Source organism: Nycticebus coucang, chromosome 3 (assembly GCF_027406575.1).
Source record: "Nycticebus coucang isolate mNycCou1 chromosome 3, mNycCou1.pri, whole genome shotgun sequence".
Taxonomy (NCBI): domain Eukaryota; kingdom Metazoa; phylum Chordata; class Mammalia; order Primates; family Lorisidae; genus Nycticebus; species Nycticebus coucang.
In genome coordinates this window covers 112,980,193-113,003,588 of record NC_069782.1, presented here as the reverse complement: position 1 = coordinate 113,003,588, position 23,396 = coordinate 112,980,193, and the positions used below count along the sequence as shown (strand labels likewise).

General features: G+C 36.7%; 1 protein-coding gene and 1 non-coding gene across 2 annotated transcripts in view; one reads left to right on the top strand and one right to left on the bottom strand.

Moving 5' to 3' along the window:
- LOC128581091 (protocadherin-15-like) overlaps positions 1 to 23,396 on the bottom strand; it is a 724,065-nt gene that overhangs the window by 475,399 nt on the left and 225,270 nt on the right. The window lies entirely within an intron of this gene.
- LOC128582793 (U6 spliceosomal RNA) lies at positions 6,567 to 6,678 on the top strand. The gene has a single exon (XR_008379234.1). It is a non-coding gene; the product is annotated as a U6 spliceosomal RNA (small nuclear RNA).

Here is a 23,396-nt window from a genome sequence, read left to right as displayed (position 1 = left end):
TATTTCAAAAAAAAAAAAAAAAAGAATAGTATAATTGTAACTAGGAAAGAGGTTCAGGGAAATATAAGTATTTATTTGTTTTTCCTCCCCTTTTTAAAGCTTTCATGTCTTTCTCTTTTTAAAACTCTGTAAGTTTTGTCAGTGATTTCAGAATTAAGTATATAATCTTCATCATGGACTACAAGTTATCGAGTAACTGACGTCACCTGTCTCCCTTGCCACTTCTCTAGGCCCATGTATTTCTCGGCTCTCTATGTCCAAATCATGGCAGCTTTGTCAGAGATTTTTTGAATCACAACCTTTAAGCATGTTAAAAGTTGAAATGTTAAAGGTTGAAATCTTCTCTCCCTAGTTGTCTTTCTCTTCTAGCTAATTTTTATTCTTTTTTTTTTAGACCTGAATTAAAATAATTTTTTTTTCATGGAAGCTTCGCCACATGATCTAACACCTCAGGACTTCTTCAGCTTTGCAATTAACCATTAGTTTGATGTCTGCTGCCCACACTATTTTGCAGTGAGAAGTCCAGTTACAAATGTAGCTGTCCAACAAATAACTGCTGAAACGATGAAGGATGCTTTATTTTAGACCACTACTCTGGGTCTCATTAGCCTTAAGCAACACACCATTTCTCCGAAGTTTATTTATCTGTTTTTCCAACCAGAGGCAAACTAGAAGCAGCAAATAGACACAAATTAGAACGGGAATATTGGAATTAGATACAGCCATGGAAAAGAAAATAAGTCATAAAAATGAATTAGAATGTAAACTCAAGAAGAACACATGTCTTAATTAAATGAGGATTTTTTTTTTTTAAATTTCACTGTAGAAAGTAAAGTTATCCTGGATTGTAATAAAGTTAAATATTATAACAAAAGGCAAATCAGTGACCTCTATATGCAATATGTTTTGCTTTACTAGTCAGATTGAATCTTTTATTAATGAACAAAATAAAAACATTTTTTAAAGGAACATACAGAAATGAGCTCAGAGCTCAGCAGCGTGGCTCTCTGAAATATTCATAAGTTAAAGTGTATATACCAAAAAGAAATTATTGGAGAAGTTTTACTCCAAGCACCATTATAGCTCTGGAAAATATTAAAGAATTCATTAAAATTTCAAGCACAGAAAGTACTCAATTTAATGGATTTTTATGTATACTTTTCACCTTCTCTCTCAGTTCTGACTTTCCTTAACTATCACACCAAATATGCCATAATGATAAAGCTCACATTTATTTTGCTTCCCAAACATTAGTGTTCAACAAGTCTCTATTAAGGTCTAGATATCATTTGGAGCACTTAGAACAAATGTCTTTATGATAAAGAGATGACCTGTTACAAATGCAAGACTCAAAATCTCTCATAATTTTTGGAAAAAATCAAAGAATATTAGTGTAATAATTTAAAATATTAACCAAAATACATACCTCTGTGTCTGCTACAATTGCCCTTAACCCTGGTTTACACTAGGAGACTTGGGTTGTCACTTAATCCACAGAAAGTGGTCATTAAAAATGAACCAAAGGACAGTTACTCCCAAACTAAGAAAATCCTGATTTAATTCATAAGAAATTTGAATAAAGTCTCCTCTGTTCCTCCTATCTAGATAGCATGAATTCCAAATTGAAGAAGGAAACCCTTAAAAGGTATTTTGTTCTGCCAGTAAATTAAAGCCCTTTATGAATAAACATGGTTACACATTATCTGCAGAATTACTGGATACCCAGAGCAAAATATATAGCACTTGCTAATCAAAAAAAAAAAAAAAGTCACAAATTATTAACTATCAAACCAGGAACATTCACCCAAGATGTTAAACAAATTATCTGTGGGTTGTGTTGTGGATGCTCCTATTAGCACTTTGACCAGATTGTTTTTGTTTTGGGAGGGTTTTTTTGAGTGAGGGGATTCTACAGACAAGAATACCGCTTTAACACTATATCCTAATCCAATCGCTTTGCTATATCCAGCTGTTTAAGGAAATTATTAACTGGTCTATGAGACAGGCTTAAGTCTCTTAGCCTTGAATTAGAGACGTATTTTGTTGGTTGTTGTTGTTAAGAAGGATCTTGCTCTATTGCCTGGGTTGGATTGCGGTGGTGTTACCACAGATCACCTCAAGCTCCTGCAATCTCAATCTCCTGGGCTTAAGCAATCCTCCCACTTCAGACTCCCAAAGGGCTAGGATTATAGGTATAAGACACCATACCCAACCTAAAGATAATTTTCAAAATGCCTCACACACACATACACACATACAAACACACAAATTAAAAAAAAAACTCAATATACTAGAATTTGACTATCTCTAAGAACTTCAAAAAAAAAAAGAACTTCATTTATAACTATCTCAATATCATTAACGGTTAATAAATGATTTCTGCTTGGGAACGAAGAAGAAAAAACTACTCTAGTTAATGCTGGAGATGATACCTAAAATTTATCATTTGAAAGATATGCAACATTATTTTTTCCCTTGGTTTGATTACATCATTTGACATCTGTAAATAAACTAAATAAACTCCTTCCAAAACTGTAAAATGTCTTGCAGTTTTAATAAATTTAAATTATTAAATTTAATTCTATGCCAGACTGGCTTCAAACTGTCAAAACCAATGTAAAAACAGATTCCAATTTATAACATTATAATTATTTATATGTGCAACTATAGGCTTTCAGGTCTGAAACTGACAAGAGCATAACCATACTAATACTAGTGCTACTAATAATGGCAGATATCATTGGTAGGGTATGTACTATGTGCCAACACATCTAAGCAGCCTTACGTACATTAACTAAGTTACTACTCAAACATCCATCTATTATTCACACTCCATTTTCAGGTAAATAAACAGAGTTACCTAAAGCCAAATAAATTGAACAAGGGCTATTTCAAGAAATTATATATTTAACATACTTCAGTTATCCTATGCCTACCACTGCACATATATTTGCCATGTCTTCCCTTGAGATGCCAGGCTGAGTCTGGATAGGGATTCAGAATCTTTTTTAACTGTGATCTCCAACACTTGGGCCATGGGCTGGCACCAGTCTGTGGTCTACTCACAGGAGGTGAACAGCGGGCAATCAAGCAAAGCTTCATCTGTATTTATAGCCACTCCCCATCACTTGAGCTTCATCTCCTATCAGATCAGCAGGAGCATTAGATTCTCATAGGAGCACAAACCCTCCTGGAAATGGCATATGTGAGAGATCTCGGTTGCACAGTCCGCAGGTGAAACTAAGGCCTAACGATCTGAGGTGGATCTGATGACATAAACAACATACTTCGTTATCACTGTCTCCTAACACACCCCCAGATGGAGACCTGTAGTTGCAGGAAAATAAGCTTAGAACTCTCACTGAGTTGGCAGTATGGTGAGTTGCATAATTATTTCATTATATATTACAATGCAATAATAATAGAAATAAAGCCCACCATACATGTAATGTGCTTAAATAGTCCTGAAACCACCCCGGCCAACTTACCCACCCCTTGTCTGTGGAAAAATTATCTTCAATGAGACCAATCCCTGGTACCAAAAAGGTTGGAGGCTGCTAGTACTTACTGTGGTAAGTTGTATGTCTCTATTAATTACCATATTCTTAAGGGGTAAAACTTATTTATCAAGCTGTTTTAATTATATATTACTTATTTTAAAGTAGACTCTATAATCAGCATACTAATAGCTGAAAAACAGAATCTTTCTGTTTTCCCTGAACTTGACCAATGAGCCCATTTCATATGCTATAGTGTCAAGGGAATGATAGAAAATATTTTTAAAAATACGGAAATTATGTGCCTAAAAAGTGACTATCAGAATATAATACATGGGAAAACCTGTTGTCAAAAGCATCAAGAGGATATTTTTCTATAAGGAATTAACATACATATACATTAATTATAAATAAATGATAACATCATTTTTCTTAGCTTTTGTTTTCTATGCCATGTTTTTGTACACTCTACCCATAAACAAAGCAATATAAAAATAATCTGGGGCGGCGCCTGCGGCTCAGTCGGTAAGGCGCCAGCCCCATATACTGAGGGTGGCGGGTTCAAACCCGGCCCCGGACAAACTGCAACCAAAAAATAGCTGGGCGTTGTGGCGGGCGCCTGTAGTCCCAGCTACTCGGGAGGCTGAGGCAAGAGAATCGCTTAAGCCCAGGAGTTCGAGGTTGCTGTAAGCTGTGTGAGGCCACGGCACTCTACGGAGGGCTGTAAAGTGAGACTCTGTCTCTACAAAAAAAAAAAAAAAATCTGGCTCTGGCATTAAAAACACTTTCAAATTCTTAGGACACTTGAAGAGTAGAATGAGGTCTATATGTAATTAGATTATATGTAACGGCTATGTATTTTCCACAATTATGTTTTTGACTTGATTAGGCATAGCCATTATTTGTGTTTTTAAACCAGTGGTTCTCAACCTTCCTAATGCTGTGGCCCTTTAATACAGTTCTTCATGTTGTGGTGACTCCCAACCATAAAATTATTTTTATTGCTATTTCATACCTGTAATTTTGCTACTGTTATGAATCATAATGTAAATATCTGATATGCAGGATGTATTTTCATTGTTACAAAGGTGTGGTGACCCACAGGTTGAGAACCACTGGTTTAAACTAAGAGTAGGAAAGGAGTTAAAAATGATCTGTTATAATTCTACCAAGACATCTTTGATTATAATACACTCCTTAATATTTTTTTCTAATAATGTGTACTCTCATATAATAAATTTATCACTTTATTATGAAAGCAGCTTGAAATTAACACATTGATCAGGAAATTCAAATATATATTTTCTGCTCAAAAATACTTTATCACTTATTTATTTTCTGGAAATATACTTTTAATTCAGAACTGATTGCCAACATTTCTTCATAGTGAGGGATTTCTCAGCTTTCTGAGCCCATCCCATATGAGTAGCTAATAGACAATGGGACAGTTATAACTGGCTGTTTATTTTATAAAGTCACTTACTAAAGGAAAAATGAAGAACATTTTACCTTGTGTAAAATCGAAAAATATAAGTTCCAAAGTTTAAAGTAAATAAGGCTTAGCTACTTTTGTTTTGTTTTGTTGTTAGTGTTATTGTTGTTGTGGAAATTCTCATGTAAAGGTATTTCTCTCTCTGTCTCTCTTCTTTTTTTCTGAATTTGATTTCTCAAGTGTTCTTCTGTAACATTACTTTTAATTGATAACTTGCTGTTTAAGTTTCTGTGCCTGCCATTTTTCTTTATGAAATAAAGATCATAAAAGAAGGGATATGATACAAAATGTGAAATAAGTGAGAAATGAAATAAAATGTGTTTATGTGTGTGTAACAATTTTTAATGTGCAAAAACCTACAAACATTATGTTAATTACACTTTGAAAAAAATCTGGAAGTCTGGTGAAACATAAAACCTTCCCATTTTACAAATGAAAAGAAAACATGGAATTGGCTTAAAGAGTGTAAAGAGGTGGAATAAGAAACAAAATTTCATAGATTTGGTTTCTTTTTTGTTGTTTGTTTTTTTTTAAAAAAAATACAGGGGATAACCAACAAGCACTGAAAAGAAGTATAGCCTTATTATTTTCTTGGGGTCATTGTTTTATTTCATCCTACTATTAAAAAAAAAGTCATACTATGACTTATTTTATTTTTTGCTTTCCCAAATAACCAATGCCATTTTTCATTCATCAGCTAATTATCCCTCTTTTCTATACACCCAAAAGTTTTATTTCACTTCTATTTATCTATTTCTTAATCCTTTTATGATAATTCTTGGGCAAAAAAAGAGCCAATGGAGGGCAGATAAATAAATAAAGCTAAAGAGAATTAAGGCATCTCCTTCATGAATACAATTCAGACCACCTTGTAAGCTACTGATTTTACAAAGAGATGGTCCACACATAGAGACTACTTTGTAAAATTTTGTAATAAATATGTTGTAAATACAGGTAAATTTAACTAAAATTTCCCATTTTCCCATTTGATTATAATACACTCCTTAATATTTTTTTTCTAATAATGTGTACTCTCATATAATAAATTTATCACTTTATTATGAAAGCAGCTTGAAATTAACACATTGATCAGGAAATTCAAATATATATGGTGTATGGTGACTTTACAGGCAAACTTTGGAGCATCTTATAGGATAGAAGAAAGTTTTAATTTACTCAATTTTTGAAATTATTATATTCTCTCTCCAATCAAATTAAAAATAATAATTAACAAGTTCTATATATTCCCTTAATTCAACTAAAATAGATTTTTCACTTATCTGTTAGGGGATTTCTCTCCCAAGGCACAGTTTTATTGTATAAATCATAAATATGTAATAATAAAACACCAGTATACCACCATATGTATACACGGAAAGGTATAGAGATATCAGACAAACAACATCACAGTCCTGACAATATTTGAGGAAAATAGAGATTTTTTTCCATTCTAGAAAGATGAATAATATAACAGTCCTATCCAAACCCATGGTTGTGGGTACTTAATTCTATAATTCTGTTTGTTTATTCATTGGCCTTTAGTTATTTCAGGATTTTACTCAGAAAGTAGACACCTGGTGCTTATTTCGGCAGCACATATACTAAAATTGGAACAGAGAATACAGAGAAAATTAGCATGGCCCCTGCACAAGGATGTTTGAAGAAAACTAATATTCGCCTTATAGAAATTCCTGAAGGGGATGAGGTTGCTTCGAAAGGCACAGATGCTCTACTTCCATGAGATAATGCAGGAGAACTTTCCAGACATGCCAAGAGATTCTGAAATTCAGATAGCAAACAGTTTCAGAACCCCAGCACAACTCAACCCAAATAAGACAACCCCTAGGCATGTTATAATTAACTTCACCAAAGTTAATATAAAGGAGAAAATAGTTCAAGCCAAGCTGCCAGACGTAAGAAAACCATAACCTACAAGGGGAAGCATATTAGAATGACTGAAGATCTCTCTGCTGAAACATTTCAAGCTAGAAGAGGATGGTCATCTACCTTCAACCTCCTAAAACAAAACAATTTTAAACCCAGGATCCTGTATCCAGCTAAACTGAGTTTCATTTGTGATGGAGAAATTCAATACTTTAATGATATTCACACAATGAAGAAATTTGCCATAACTAAACCAGCTGTCCAGGATATTCTCAGACCCATCCTCCACAATGACTACCAGAATGCTTTCCCACCAAATTAAACTCACTCAGAAAATTTTGATCAAAACCCAACTTCCACAGTGGTGAAAGGATTAAAAATGTCCACTAGAATTTCAACAAATTTGACACCCAAAATAATACTGTGCTTATCACTACTCTCAATTAATGTGAATGACTTAAATTGCCCTATAAAGAGGCATAGGTTGGCTGACTAGATACAAAAACTCAGACCAGATATCTGTTGCATACAAGAATCTCATCTTACCTTAACAGATAAATATAGACTCAGGCTGAAGGGATGGTCATCTATAATTCAGGCAAATAGCAATCAGCAAAAAGCAGATATGATAGGCTTTAAACCAACAAAAGTAAGGAAAGATAAGGATGGTCACTTCATATTTGTTAAGGGAAACACTCAACATGATTAGATTTCAATTATTAATTTTTATACACCCTACCAGAATGCTCCTCAATTTATAAGAGAGACTCTAACTGAAATGATCGACTTGATTTCCTCCAGCACTATAATAGCTGGGCATTTTTAACACCCTTTGGCTGTGTTGGATAGATCCTCCAATAAGAAACTAAGCAAATAAATTTTAGACTTAAAATGAACATTCAACAATTGAATTTAGCAGACATCTACAGAACATTTCATCCTAACAAAACTGAATACACATTCTTCTCATCAGTGCATGGAATACACCCTCCAAATACACCCTCCAAAACTGATCACATCTTAGGTCACAAAGCTAACTTCAGCAAATTTAAAAAAAAATAGAAATATTCCTTGTATCTTCTCAGATAACCATGGATTAAAAGTTGAATTCAGTAACACCTGGAATCTGCAAACTCACATAAAGACATGGAAACTACATAATCTTATGCTAAATGATAGCTGGGTCATAGATGAGATTAAGAAAGAAATTATCAAATTTTTTGAGCAAAACGATAATGAAGACACAAACTACCAGAACCTCTGGTACACTGCAAAGGAAGTCCTAAGAGGGAAATTTATAGTATTGCAAGCTTTTCTCAAGAGAACGGAAAGAGAGGAAATCAACAACTTAATGGGACGTCTCAAGCAACTGGAAAAGGAAGAACATTCCAACCCCGAACCCAGTAGAAGAAAATAAATAACCAAAATTAGAGCAGAATTAAATGAAATTGAAAATAAAAGAATTAAAAAAAATTAAAAATAAAAGAAAATAAAAGAATTATACAACAGATCAATGAATCAAAAAGTGGGTTTTTTGAAAAGTTCAACAAAATAGATAGACCTTTGGCTAACCTAACCAGAAATAAAAGAGTAAAATCTCTAATTTCATCAATCAGAAATGACAGAGACGAGATAACAACAGACTTCACAGAAATTCAAAAAATACTTAATGAATATTACAAAAGCTCTGTTCTCAGACATATATAAATCTGAAGAAAATTGACCAATACTTGGAAAAACCCTATCTTCCTACACTTAGCCAGGAAGAAGTGGGAATGTTGAACAGGCCTGTATCAAGTTCTGAAATAGCATCAACTATACAAAATCCTCCCAAAAAGAAAAGCCAGGTACCAGATGGCTTCACATCAGAATTTTACCAAACCTTTAAAGAAGAACTAGTACCCATATTACATAACCATTTACAAAACATAGAAAAAAAGGAATACTTCCCACACATTCTATGACACAAACATGACCCTGATCCCCAAACCAGGAAAAGACCCAGCAATAAAATAAAATTATAGACCAATATATGTAATGAATATTGATGCAAAAATATTCAATAAGATCCTAGCAAACAGAATCCAGCAACACATCAAACAAATTATACACCACAACCAAGTGGGTTTTATCCCAGATTCTCAAGGCTGATTCAATATATGTAAATCTATAAATATAATACATTACATAAACAAATTAAAAAACAAAGACCAAATGATTCTATCAATTGATGCAGAAAAAGCTTTTTATATATCCAGCATCCTTTCATGATCGGAACACTTAAGAAAATAGGTATAGAAGAGACATTTCTTTTTTTTTTTTTTTTTTTTTTTAATTTGGCCGGGGCTGGGTTTGAACCCGCCACCTCCGGCATATGGGACCGGCGCCCTACCCGCTGAGCCACAGGCGCCGCCCAGAAGAGACATTTCTTAAACTGATAGTGGCCTCTATCAGTTTAAGAAGAGACATTTCTTAAACTGATAGAGGCCATCTACAGCAAACCTATAGCCAATATTATACTGCATGGAATGAAATTGAAAACATTTCCACTCAGATCAGGGACTAGGCAAGGTTGCCCACTATCTCCACTGCTCTTTAACATTGTAACGGATGTCTTAGCCATTGCAATTAGGCATGATAAGGCAATCAAGGGTATACATATATGGTCAGAGGAGATCTAACTTTCACTTTTTGCAGATGATATGATCGTATACCTGTAAAACCCCAGGGACTCAACCACAAAACTCTTAGAAGTGATCAAGGAATACAGCAGCATCTCAGGCTACAAAATCAATACTCACAAATCAGTAGCATTCATATATACCAACAATAAAGCTGAAAAAACAGTCATGGACTCTATTCCCTTTACAGTAATGCAAAGAAAATGAAATATCTGGGAATTTACCTACAAAGGACATGAAACATGGCTATAAAGTGAACTATGAAACTCTGAGAAAAGAAATAGCCAAAGCTGTTAACAAATGGAAAAAAATACCAGGCTCATGGTAAGAATAAACATTGTTAAAATGTCCATACTACCCAGAGCAATCTACAGATTTAATGCAATCCCCATTAAAGCACCTCTGTCATTTTTGAAGATCTAGAAAAACTAGTACTTCATTTTATATGGAAACAGAAAAAATCTTGAATAGCCAAGACACTACTCAGAAATAAAAACAAATCAGGTGGAATCACGCTACCAGAATTCAGACTATACTATAAATCTATAGTGATCAAAACAGAATGGTATTGGCACAAAAATAGAGAGGTAGATGTATGGAACAGAATTGGGAACCAAGAGATGAATCAAGACACTTATCATCATTTGCTCTTCAATAAGCCTATCAAAAACTTTAATTTGGTGAAAGACTCCCTATTTAACGAATGGTGCTGGGTGAATTGGCTGGTGGCTTGTAGAAGACTAAAACTGGACTCAAACCTTTCACCTCTAACAAAAATTCAGTCTCACTTGATAAAAGACTTAAACTTAAGCCATGAAACCATAAAGATTCTTGGAAAGAGTGCAGGGGAAACACTTGAAGAAATTGGCCTGGGAGAAAACTTAATGAGGAGGACCCCCAGGGCAATTGAAGTAATACCAAAAATACATTACTGGGATCTGATCAAACTAAAAACCTTCTGCACTGCCAAGAACACAGTAAGTAAAGCAAGTAGACTGCCCTCAGAATGGGAAAGGCTATTTGAAGGTCATGTTTCCGACAAAGGGCTGATAACCAGAATCCACAGAGAACTCAAACTTATTAATAAGAAAAGAACAAGTGATCCTATTTCACTATGGGCAAGAGACCTGAACAGAAGCTTCTCTGAAGACAGTCGCATGTTCCACAGACACATGAAAAAATGTTCATCATCTTTAATCATCAGAGAAATGCAAATCAAAACCACTTTGAGGTACCATCTAAAACCAGTAAGAGTAGCCCACATCACAAAATCCCCAAACTATAGATGTTGGAGTGGATGTGGAGAAAAGGGAACATTTCTCCACATCCGGTGGAAATGCAAACTAATACGTTCCTTTTGGAAAGCACTTTTACACTGCTGGTGGGACTGCAAACTAGTACAACCTTTCTGGAAGGAAGTATGGAGAAACCTCAAAGCACTCAACCTAGACCTCCCATTCTATCCTGCAATCCCATTACTGGGCATCTACCCAGAAGGAAAAAAATCCTTTTATCATAAGGACACTTGTACTAGACTGTTTATTGCAGCTCAATTTACAATCGCCAAAATGTGGAAACAGCCTAAATGCCCACCAACCCAGGAATGGATTAACAAGCTGTGGTATATGTATACCATGGAATACTATTCAGCCATTAAAAAAAATGGAGACTTTACATCCTTTGTATTAACCTGGATGGAAGTGGAAGACATTATTCTTAGTAAAGCATCACAAGAATGGAGAAGCATGAATCCTATGTACTCAATCTTGATATGAGGACAATTAATGACAATTAAGGTTATGGGGGGGGAGCAGAAAGAGGGATGGAGGGAGGGGGGTGGGGCCTTAGTGTGTGTCACACTTTATGGGGGCAAGACATGATTGCAAGAGGGACTTTACCTAACAATTGCAATCAGTGTAACTGGCTTATTGTACCCTCAATGAATCACCAACAATAAAAAAAAAAAAAAAAAAGAGAAGTTTGGAGAACACTCAGGAGGGATCTAAAATTTGACCTGCTTTTGGATCCTGCAATTCCTCTACTAGGAGTCTATCCAAAAGACCAAAAATCACTTTGCAAAAAAGATATTTGCACAAGATTATTCATTGCAGCTCAATTCATAATAGCCAAGTCATGGAAGAAGCCCAAGTGCCCATCGACCCAGGAATGGATTAATAAATTGTGGTATATGCACACCATGGAATACTATGCAGCCTTAAAAAATGATGGAGACTTTACCTCTTTATGTTTACATGAAGGGACCTGGAACATATTCTCCTGAGTAAAGTATCTCAAGAATGGAGGAAAAAGTATTCAATGTACTCAGTATTTCTGTGAAACCAGCTTATAATTACTCATATTTTCTTATGAAAAATAAAACATAACTATAGCCCAGGATGAAAGAGAGAAATGGAATGGGAAGGGAGGGGAGGGAGGAGGTTGATAGAGGGAGGGTAAACAGTGGGATCACACCTATGGAGCATATTGCAAAGGTATAAGTCAAATCTGTCAAGTGTAGAACATAAACGTCTTAACATAATAATCAAGTAAATGAGGTGAAAGCTATGTTCATTGGTTTGATGTAACCACATCAGATTGTATAAAAAAATCAACACACTATACCCCACATACGAATAAATGTATTCATGATCTATGTGTATATGTCTTAATAAAAAAAATAAAAGAAAGTAGATACCTGATAGATTCATAGCCTATAGGTTTATTATTAATTAAAAGGAATCTCAAAATATAAATATATATATATATTTCTATAATATGTAACAGATTTATCAATATGATTAGTTGGTTATACTTATTCATATAAAGGAAGAAATAGTTTTATCTCATTCTCATCAATGGTTTCAGTCATGCTCATTGGAATCTCTTTTTTCCCATTCTTTGACAATACTCCAGACAATCCCTAGCTATCTGGTCATTCAGGCAAATGTCCAAGAAAATTGAAAAGTCATAAATTTAATTTGGGCAAATTTGGCTTATTTTCAGGTTTAAGAAGGTCTAATTGAATGTAAATCAGAACTATAATCCTGGAACTGAATCAAAACATTCTCCTTCCTGCTGAGATCTCAGCTCAGATCGGACATGCTCCAGGATGCATGGTCAGTTCTGCCAGTTTTCCTTGCTTACCCAAATCCACGTGTGTGTGGCTGTGCATATGTGACTCCTTTATAATTACAGCAATGAAAGTAGGAAGGAGGAAAGTGGGAGCAATGAAAAGAAAAGAAGTGAAAAGCTTTCTGAATAATACGGCCTTTGTTTCTCTGGAGAGGCAGGCTCCCAAATGCTGCTTCTGTCACAGAGCGCATTTGTAAGGTGTTTGGAATTCTGCCCCTATGCATTCTCTACCCTGGGTAATTTGTTCTCCTGCTGATCCCTTGCAAAATGCCTGCCAGTGGGATACTTCAAGCCTCTTATGTATTCTGTGCCATGTACTTGATCTATATATAGTATATGCATACATCCAATATGTGGAAGACTAATTTGACAGCTTTTCACTTTCCTCATCCTGCCATCAAGAGCTGCCTCTACAAGCATTTAGCCTTCAGAATTTTAAAAGCAATAAACGTGTAACAGGGCTGTTCTGGGCAATTTCATCTGCCTCCTCAATCTGTTGAAGACACCTATCAAACTTTCCCCAAACCATCTCATCTTGCACACTTCCAATCCAGGATAGGTGCAGTATTGAGTGCTGTAACCCAATAGAAAAAGTGATATTTTAGGGTGGTGCCTGTGGCTCAAAGGAATAGGGCACTAGCCCCATATCTGGAAGTGGTGAGTTCAAACCCAGCCCCAGCCAAAAGAAAAAAACGAAAAAAGAAAAGAAAAAGTGATATTTTTGTCTTTCCTTGAAATTGTGCCAACTATTTGAACGCTCTTCCTACTGGGACATAGGAGAGAAAGCAAGTTTAATTCTCACCATAAAAGAGTAAATGATCTAAAGCACTCTCATGTAGGCAACTCACTCACTTTCTATTTGATTCATTTTAGAATATCTAGTCCTCTTTACATGAAAGCTTAGGTAACTGAGGGGTGAGTGAGGGCGTACGAGTCAAAGAATTGGTCTGGCCAATTTTTACTAAATCCCCCAAAGATTTATCTGTTTATCTTCAGAATTTAGGATACCCATCGCTTATATTTTGAAATACACAGAAATTTCAGATATAAAAAAAACATTCCGCATGCCTCCTGTGAAAATTACAAATTATGGGTAGAAAATTAGATTATATTGAGTTAATACCAATTTTCAGATGACGCTATGTTGGGGATGATAGATTACATTGAAAATATGTACAAAGATTCAGCAACATCTCAGTTGGAAACATGGGGCTAAATAAACTTAAAGAAGTTTAAGAATGATCAGGGAAAAACCCAAATAAACACAAGTCTGTGAAGAAAAGTGTCTTGTTTTTATTAAGTCACAAGTACAGTGAGGATCAATAACGTAATGTGGCTGCCAAAAAAAATAAAAAATTGAAGGGCATTATATTGTGAGGCTTCATTATTAAAAACAACCAAATTGTGGGAACAGTTTTGTTACATTTTATAGTTGTGCCGAAATAGTGAAGTATTGTCATGAGTTTGCTGAAGTGTGGATTTTCACTTACCTACACCAACAGATATTTCCAAAAGTCTAAGACGAATGCTTCTATTTAGCAGCTACTGTTTTGAAGTTTAAGGTCAGGAGGATAAGGCCCATTTAGAAGTGATGGGGAAATATGCTAATCAGGGCTTTTAATATTACAGATGCAGTAAATGTTCTTTACTTTCCAATTACATATACTTTTTAAATGCCATACTGTGGTTGTTGCATGTAAACTGTCCTCATCTCTTTGTCCAAAAGAAACATTAAGAGTTCACTCAGGCTGATCCCAGATTCTTCAGAAAATTCATTACCTTTTCCTTAAGTTTTTCAAAAAGGATAGAAATTATTTTTCAATGCAAATGCTAGTTTGATATATTGTGAGATTACTCTGCCTATAGTATCTATTTGAACTTTTATGGGCAATTGAACATTGGTAAAAGATTCAGTATATGAGCGACAATTTGTTCTTAGATTATCTAATAAATGCTTCCCTCCCTACACTATAAAACTATAAAACCTGATTTCTTTTTATAGTCTTGGTTGCTCTGACATGCATTAGAGTAAACAGCAATTTTAACTGAAGGGAAAAACCTTCACTTTTTTTAAAAAGAATGGATGCTGGCAATTGAATGCCTACTGTTTATTCAAAGCTCATAGAGTAGCAGCCAGATGTAGCAGAAAGTTGGCTGATTATTCATTTGCAACAAAAATGATCCCATGTTTCATGAATGGAGGTTTGTAATCCCAGTGTTAAGTAAAAGGAAGATGAAGGCGCTTGTGTTTTATCCTCATGCAAATAAGCTACTTGCAGGTGGCTTTTGGAAAACAGACAAAATATTTTAAAAACTGGGTCAAGTTTTTCTATGCTCAAAATTAGCAGTTTTAGGGAACCATCTGAAATTGAATTATGCTACTTCCCAAGTAAATTGAATACCAAGTCACTTATTGTTTGATAGTTCAATTACCTCTGAAAATCCTTATGTGTTCATTAATAATTTATGAAATACTAGAGGATTGTACATATACTTATTTTGCATCTATTTCTCCACCTTGGTGTCAAATTTTGTACCTCCTTTGAGGAACTAAATTATTGAAATGGCATTGAGCATTTAATATAAAATGCTTTTCTTGAACCATGCTTTCTTTAAAAAAATTATTTTACATAGTTTCTTCATTAAAAAGGAAACTTCATTTTTAATAAAATTTATAATAAGTGCTCATCATTTTTGTTCATACTTTTTGTTTAGCACCCTGTTTAATAAACAGTAAAAATATTGCACTTTGAATAAAATAAAGATACAGTCTAGCATTGCTTGATGCCAGGAGAAAAAGGAATTAGGAGACATCTATATTTAAAAACATAATGAAGGGGGAGGAGATAAGATGGCTGACTGAAGCCAGCTTTCCACAGAGGCTCCCATCCAGAAGGAGAGTTAAAGGACAAAAATTCAGCAAGTAACCTGGTGGATTTGAGCTGCACTAAGAGAGAAGGTTGTAGAACGCACGTCAACCCCGCTGAGGCGAGCTGCGACCACAAGGATACAAACAAAAGGTACAAAATCCATTACCAAGCAGACAGGAGTCCCCTCCCCCATGAGAACGGCTCAGAGTGCCCCACAAACAACCCGTCAGAGTTCAAAGATTCTCCCACTACACTCCACGGGAGAGACCCTCTAAAAACTGGACCTACCTCCCCTACTAGGGTGCCACGGCGTCCTCCTGCCAGGCATAAAACTGTATAAACTGTATATAGTCTCTACCTGGAATTCTGAGCTCCCAGCACTCCCCTTCGCTCACACTGGGGTCTGGAGGCCAGTCCCGGCCAGTCGGGGGAGAGGGGACTGCACCGGAGTGGCAGTTCCCTGAGGCACAGTGCGACAGCCGGCTTTTGGTGACAATACAGCCAGGCATAAAACTGTGTAGAGATCTGTGTGTTCTCTGCCCGCAGCCCCAGGCTCCCAGCGCTCCCCGCACTCCCCTCTGCTCTCGCTCCAAGGTCTGGAGGACTGTCCTCCAGGGGTCCAGACTCTTGGGCAATTGCTCAAGGGGTGTAGACAGTGCTGGGCTGCAGCCTATTGGTGTAGACTCTGGGGTACGGGAGCAGAGGAGGGGAGATACACCAGAGCAGCCGTTGCCTGAGCCATAAAGCAGCAGCCCTCTTTTGCTAGCAATACGGCTCACTACCAAATATTCTGAAGAAACACCCCGGTCTCCCTGGGCAACCAGAGACTCTGAGTTTGCCTGAAGCAACTCCAACCTGTAAACCAGGGAAACTCCCAGGGTGTGGCTGACCCAGGGTTCCACTTTACTAAACCTAAGATGCACCTGGCCCTCAGGGGATTGTCGGCCTATAGACAATACAAGAGCAAAGACAAGCTGATTCGGAGCTCAATTCAGCTTCTCTTCTGCAGGGGAACCGCAGAGTTGTTCTGTTCTGTTCTGTCAGTAACATTAATCAGGGGCGAGACTGGACCTGAGTGAAAACCCCTCAACCTTCATCTAGAGCCTGAGGTTGTCAGGCCTCACCTCCTCCTGCTGGAGAGAGACAGAGTGCAGCGGCCTGGCAGACTTCCTTGCGATTCAGGCAGGTACAAACTCTTGGAGTACCGATTCACTACAGGCAACTGGGTCAGCCAACTGCAGGGCTATCAGTGACTGGATGTGAAGTGGTGCAACATGGGGAAGGAGGAAGCAACCTTCCCAGACTGCTTTATTGGCTGGGTGGCTTCTCCTGACTCCACACAGCACTGGAGCAAGCCACACCAGAGTAGTCACCAGACCCCTGTGATCCAGTTCCCAGAGACCTCTTAAACTCTCTCACCCAAGACAGATGCAGACTGAGACAATTGATTTGGACCTTTTTGAACTGAACCAATCGCCTGAGGACAAATCAGGTGGTGCCCTGGGTGCACGGTGGTAGGAAGGTTTGATTTTTCTTTTCCAATTGTTTGCCGGTGGCGGGCGGGGTGACTTAATTGCTGATATTTCTCCACAGCTGAGACTTCAATCCAAAGTATCTGTTTCACTAGGGTGGAACAGAAACCAGCTGAAAACAAGACAGAACCACTTAGCCCCACCACACGAGACAGGGCCCCAGTTTCTCAGGCCACAACACTATACAGGCCCTTGACAAAGCCCCAGGGGAAAAAATCAGAGGGAGTAAACAACCATGGGGTGGAATCAGCAGAAAAACTCTGGTAACATGAATAACCAGAATAGATCAACCCCCCCAAGGAAAGATATGGCAGATGCAATTGAAGATCCCATTCATAAACAACTGGCTGAGATGTCAGAAATCAAATTCAGAATGTGGATTGCAGACAAGATCAACAAAGTGGAATTAGGAATTTGAGGAGATTCAAAAGTTGTCTCAAGAATTTAACGAATTTAAAGACAAAACCACCAAAGACTTAGACACACTGAAGCAAGAATTTGCAGTCCTCAAAGATATGAAAAATACAGTAGAATCCCTCAGCAACAGAATGGAGCAAGCAGAAGAAAGGATTTCTGACATCGAAGATAAAGCCTTTGAACGCTGCCAAACTCTCAAAGAGGAAGAGAAATGGAGAGCAAAAACGGATCATTCTCTCCGAGAGCTCTGGGATAATTCGAAGAAGGCAAATATCCGAATCATAGGGGCTCCAGAAACAGATGAAGTGGCCTCATTGGGCACAGAGGCCCTTCTGCATGAAATTATGAAAGAGAATTTTCCAGACATGCCTAGAGATTCTGAAATTCAGATAGCGGACAGCTTCAGAACCCCAGCATGACTCAACCCCAATAAGACGTCCCCCAGGCATATCATAGTTAACTTCACTGAAGTTAATATGAAGGAGAAAAATCCTCAAAGCTGCCAGGAGAAAGAAAACCATTACCTTCAAAGGCAAGAATATTAGAATGACTGCAGATCTCTCTGCTGAAACTTTTCAAGCCAGAAGAGGGTGCTCACCAGACTTTTAATCTTCTAAAGCAAAATAACTTTCAACCCCGGATCTTGTATCCAGCTAAACTGAGTTTCATTTATTATGGAGAAATTAAATACTTTAATGACATTCATATGTTGAAGAAATTTGCCATAACCAAACCAGCTCTTCAGGATATTCTCAGACCTATGCTCCATAATGACCAACCCAATCCTATACTACAAAAGTAAACTCACTCAGAAACTTCAGATCAAACTCTAATTTCCACACTGGTGAAAGGATTAAAAATGCCCACTGGACTTTTGAAAAACTTGATATCCAAAACTTCACCAGACTTATCAATATTCTCCATTAATGAAAACGGCTTAAACTGTCCTCTAAAGAGGCATAGGTTAGCTGACTGGATACAAAAACTCAGGCCAGGTATCTGTTGCATACAAGAGTCACATCTTAACTTAAAAGACAAATACAGACTCAGGGTGAAAGGATGGTCGTCCATATTTCAGGCAAATGCTAATCAGAAAAAAGCAGGTGTTGCAATTTTATTTGCAGATACAATAGGTTTTAAACCGACAAAAGTAAGCAAGGACAAGAATGGTCACTTCATATTTGTTAAGGGTCATACTCAATATGATGAGATTTCAATTATTAATATCTATGCACCCAGGGTGGCGCCTGTGGCTCAGTGAGTAGGGCGCCAGCCCCATATGCCGAGGGTGGTGGGTTCAAACCCAGCCCCGGCCAAACTGCAACAAAAAAATAGCCGGGCGTTGTGGCGGGCGCCTGTAGTCCCAGCTGCTCGGGAGGCTGAGGCAAGAGAATCATGTAGGCCCAAGAGTTGGAGGTTGCTGTGAGCTATGTGACGCCACGGCACTCCACCGAGGGCGGTACAGTGAGAGTCTGTCTCTACAAAAAAAAAAAAAAAAAAAAAAAAAAATATCTATGCACCCAACCAGAATGCACCTCAATTTATAAGAGAAACTCTAACAGACATAAGCAACTTGATTTCCTCCAGCTCCATAATAGTCGAAGTTTTCAACCTCCTTTGGCAGTGTTGGATCGATCCTCCAACAAGAAGCTGAGCAAAGAAATCTTAGATTTAAACCTAACCATCCAACATTTGGATTTAGCAGACATCTGCAGAACATTTCATCCCAACAAAACTGAATACACATACTTCTTATCAGCCCATGGAACTTTCTCCAAAATCGATCACATCTTAGGTCACAAGTCTAACCTCAGTAAATTTAAAGGAATAGAAATTATTCATTGCAGCTTCTCGGACCACCATGGAATAAAACTTGAACTGAGTAACAACAGGAATCTGCATACTCATAGAAAAACATGGAAGTTAAATAACCTTATGCTCAATGATAGCTGGGTCAGAGATGAGATTAAGAAAGAAATCGCCAATTTTTTGGAACAAAACAACAATTAAGACACAAACTATCAGAACCTCTGGGATACCACAAAGGCAGTCCTAAGAGGGAAATTTATAGCACTGCAAGCCTTCCTCAAGAGAACGGAAAGAGAGGAAGTCAACAACTTAATGGGACATCTCAAGCAACTGGAAAAGGAAGAACATTCCAACCCCAAACCCAGTAGAAGAAAAGAAATAACCAAAATTAGAGCATAATTAAATGAAATTGAAAACAAAAGAATAATACAACAGATCAATAAATCAAAAAGCTGGTTTTTCGAAAAGCTCAATAAAATAGATAAACCTTTGGCCAACCTAATCAGGAAAAAAGAGTAAAATCTCTAATCTCATCAATCAGAAACAACAAAGATGAAATAACAACAGACTCCTCAGAAATCAAAAAATCCTTTATGAATATTACAAGAAACTTTATTCTCAGAAATATGAAAATCTGAAGGAAATTGACTAATCTTGGAAGCACGTCACCTTCCAAGACTTAGCCAGAACGAAGTGGAAATGTTGAACAGGCCCATATCAAGTTCAGAAATAGCATCAACCATACAAAACTCCCTAAAAAGAAAAGCCCAGGACCAGAGGGTTTCACGTCTGAATTCTACCAAACCTTTAAAGAGGAATTAGTACCTATATTACTCAACCTGTTCCAAAATGTAGAAGAAGAAGGAAGACTACCCAACACGTTCTATGAAGCAAACATCACCCTGATCCCCAAACCAGGAAAAAACCCAACAAGAAAAGAAAATTATAGACCGATATCACTAATGAATATAGATGCAAAAATATTCAACAAGATCCTAACAGAATCCAGCAACCCATCAAACAAATTATACATCATGACCAAGTCGGTTTTATCCCAGGATCTCAAGGCTGGTTCAATATACATAAATCTATAAATGTAATCCAAAACATAAACAAATTAAAAAAGAAAGACCATATAATTCTCTCAATCGATGCAGAAAAAGCTTTTGATAATATCCAGCATTCCTTCATTATCAGAACACTTATGAAAATCGGTATAGAAGGGACATTTCTTAAACTGATAGAGGCCATCTACAGCAAACCCACAGCCAATATCATATTGAATGGAGTTAAATTGGAATCATTTCCACTCAGATCAGGAACCAGACAAGGCTGCCCATTGTCTCCATTGCTTTTTAACATTGTAATGGAAGTTTTAGCTACTGCATTTAGGGAAGAAAAGGTGATCAAGGGTATCCATATAGGGTCAGAAGAGATCAAACTTTCGCTCTTTGCAGATGATATGATTGTGTATCTGGAAAACACTAGGGACTCTACTACAAAACTTTTAGAAGTGATCAAGGAATAGAGCAGCGTCTCAGGTTACAAAATCAACATTCATAAATCGGTAGCCTTTATATATACCAACAACAGTCAAGTTGAAAAAACAGTTAAAGATTCTATCCCATTCACAGTAGTGCCAAAGAAGATGAAATATTTGGGAATTTATCTAACAAAGGATGTGAAAGATCTCTATAAAGAGAACTATGAAACTCTAAGAAAAGAAATAGCTGAAAATATTAACAAATGGAAAAACATACCATGCTCATGGCTGGGAAGAATCAATATTGTTAAAATGTCTATACTCCCCAAAGCAATATATAATTTCAGTGCAATCCCTATTAAAGCTCCACTGTCATACTTTAAAGATCTGGAAAAAACAATACTTCGTTTTACATGGAATCAGAAAAAACCTCGAATAGCCAAGACATTACTCAGAAATAAAAACAAAGCAGGAGGAATTACACTACCAGACCTCAGACTATACTACAAATCAATAGTGATCAAAACAGCATGGTATTGGCACAAAAACAGAGAAGTAGATGTCTGGAACAGAACAGAGAACCAAGAGATGAATCCAGCTACTTACCGTTATTTAATCTTTGATAAGCCAATTAAAAACATTCAGTGGTGCAAAGATTCCCTGTTTAACAAATAGTGCTGGGTGAACTGGCTGGCAACCTGTAGAAGACTGAAAGTGGACCCACACCTTTCACCATTAACTAAGATAGACTCTCACTGGATAAAAGATTTAAACTTAAAACACAAAACTATAAAAATACTAGAGGAGAGTGCAGGGAAAACCCTTGAAGAAATCAGGCTGGGTGCGTATTTTATGAGGAGGACCCCACGGGCAATTGAAGCAGCTTCAAAAATACACTACGGGACTTGATCAAATTAAAAAGCTTCTGCACAGCCAAGAACACAGTAAGTAAAGCAAGCAAACAGCCCTCAGAATGGGAGAAGATATTTGCAGGTTATGTCTCTGACAAAGGTTTAATAATCAGAATCCACAGAGAACTCAAACGCATTAGCAAGAATAGAACAAGGGATCCCATCGCAGGCTTGGCAAGGGATTTGAAGAGAAACTTCTCTGAAGAAGACAGGCGCGTGGCCTTCAGACATAATGAAAAAATGCTCATCATCTTTAATCATCAGAGAAATGCAAATCAAAACTACTTTGAGATACCATCTAACTCCAGTGAGACTAACCTATATCACAAAATCCCAAGACCAGAGATGTTGGCGCGGATGTGGAGAAAAGGGAACACTTTTGCACTGCTGGTGGGAATGCAAATTAATACATTTCTTTTGGAAAGAGATATGGAGAACACTTAGAGATCTAAAAATAGATCTGCCATTCAATCCTGTAATCCCTCTACTGGGCATATACCCAGAAGACCAAAAAGTACATCATAACAAAGATATTTGTACCAGAATGTTTATTGCAGCTCAATTCATAATTGCTAAGTCATGGAAGAAGCCCAAGTGCCCATCGATCCACAAATGGATTAATAAATTATGGTACCTGTACACCATGGAATATTATACAGACTTAAAGAAAGATGGAGACTTTACCTCTTTCATGTTTACATGGATGGAGCTGGAACATATTCTTCTTAGTAAAGTATCTCAAGAATGGAAGAAAAAGTACCCAATGTACTCAGCCCTTCTATGAAACTAATTTAGGGTTTTCACATGAAAGCTATAACCCAGTTACAACCTAAGAATAGGGGGAAGGGGGAAAGGGTGAGGAGGGAGAGGAGAGGTGGGTAGAGGGAAGGGGATTGGTGGGATTACACTAGGGGTGCATCTTACAAGGGTATATGTGAAACTTGGTAAATGGTCTGTAAAGCTAGTGAATGATGCCCCATGATCATATCAATGTACACAGCTATGATTTAATAAAATAAAATAAATAAAATAAAATAAATAAATAAATAAATAAAAACATAATGAAACAAAACACACAATGGCAAGACTCCTGAGACCATTTACCAAATATCCAGCTGTGACATTTACTCTCCATATGAACTTAGGTAACCCATTCCCTTATTGTAGACTCTCTTTCACTAATGTAAAAATAATGTGTTACCAAGAAGCTTTCTAACTCTAATTGCTATGACTATAAAATTAAGCATATGATTCACAAAATGTGTTGGAGTTGTACTGAAAACACTTTTAAATATCAATTAATCATTTAACAATACACTGTTGTTTAATCATTTGCTAAGACTGCATTGCATCTTCAATTTCCTTTGACTTTTGTCTTTCCTAAGATTCATGTAGACATGGCGGGGGGGCAAAGGATATTAATGAGTAGTAATTCAAATTTTCACATTCGTGAATTACTTTAGCAGGGCAAAGGATACTTTGTAATTAAAAAGGTATTTCTATGGTAACACTTTTACTATTCTACCCTAACTAATAGAAAATCTACCTAATCATAAGAATACCAACACTTACGTTTTTTAGAAACTACAGACATAATAATTACTTTTAAATTCAATGAATTTTTTATCCACAATGACAATGTGCATGAATCATCCTTTTAACTCTCTTGACCAGTCCTCCAGAGTTAC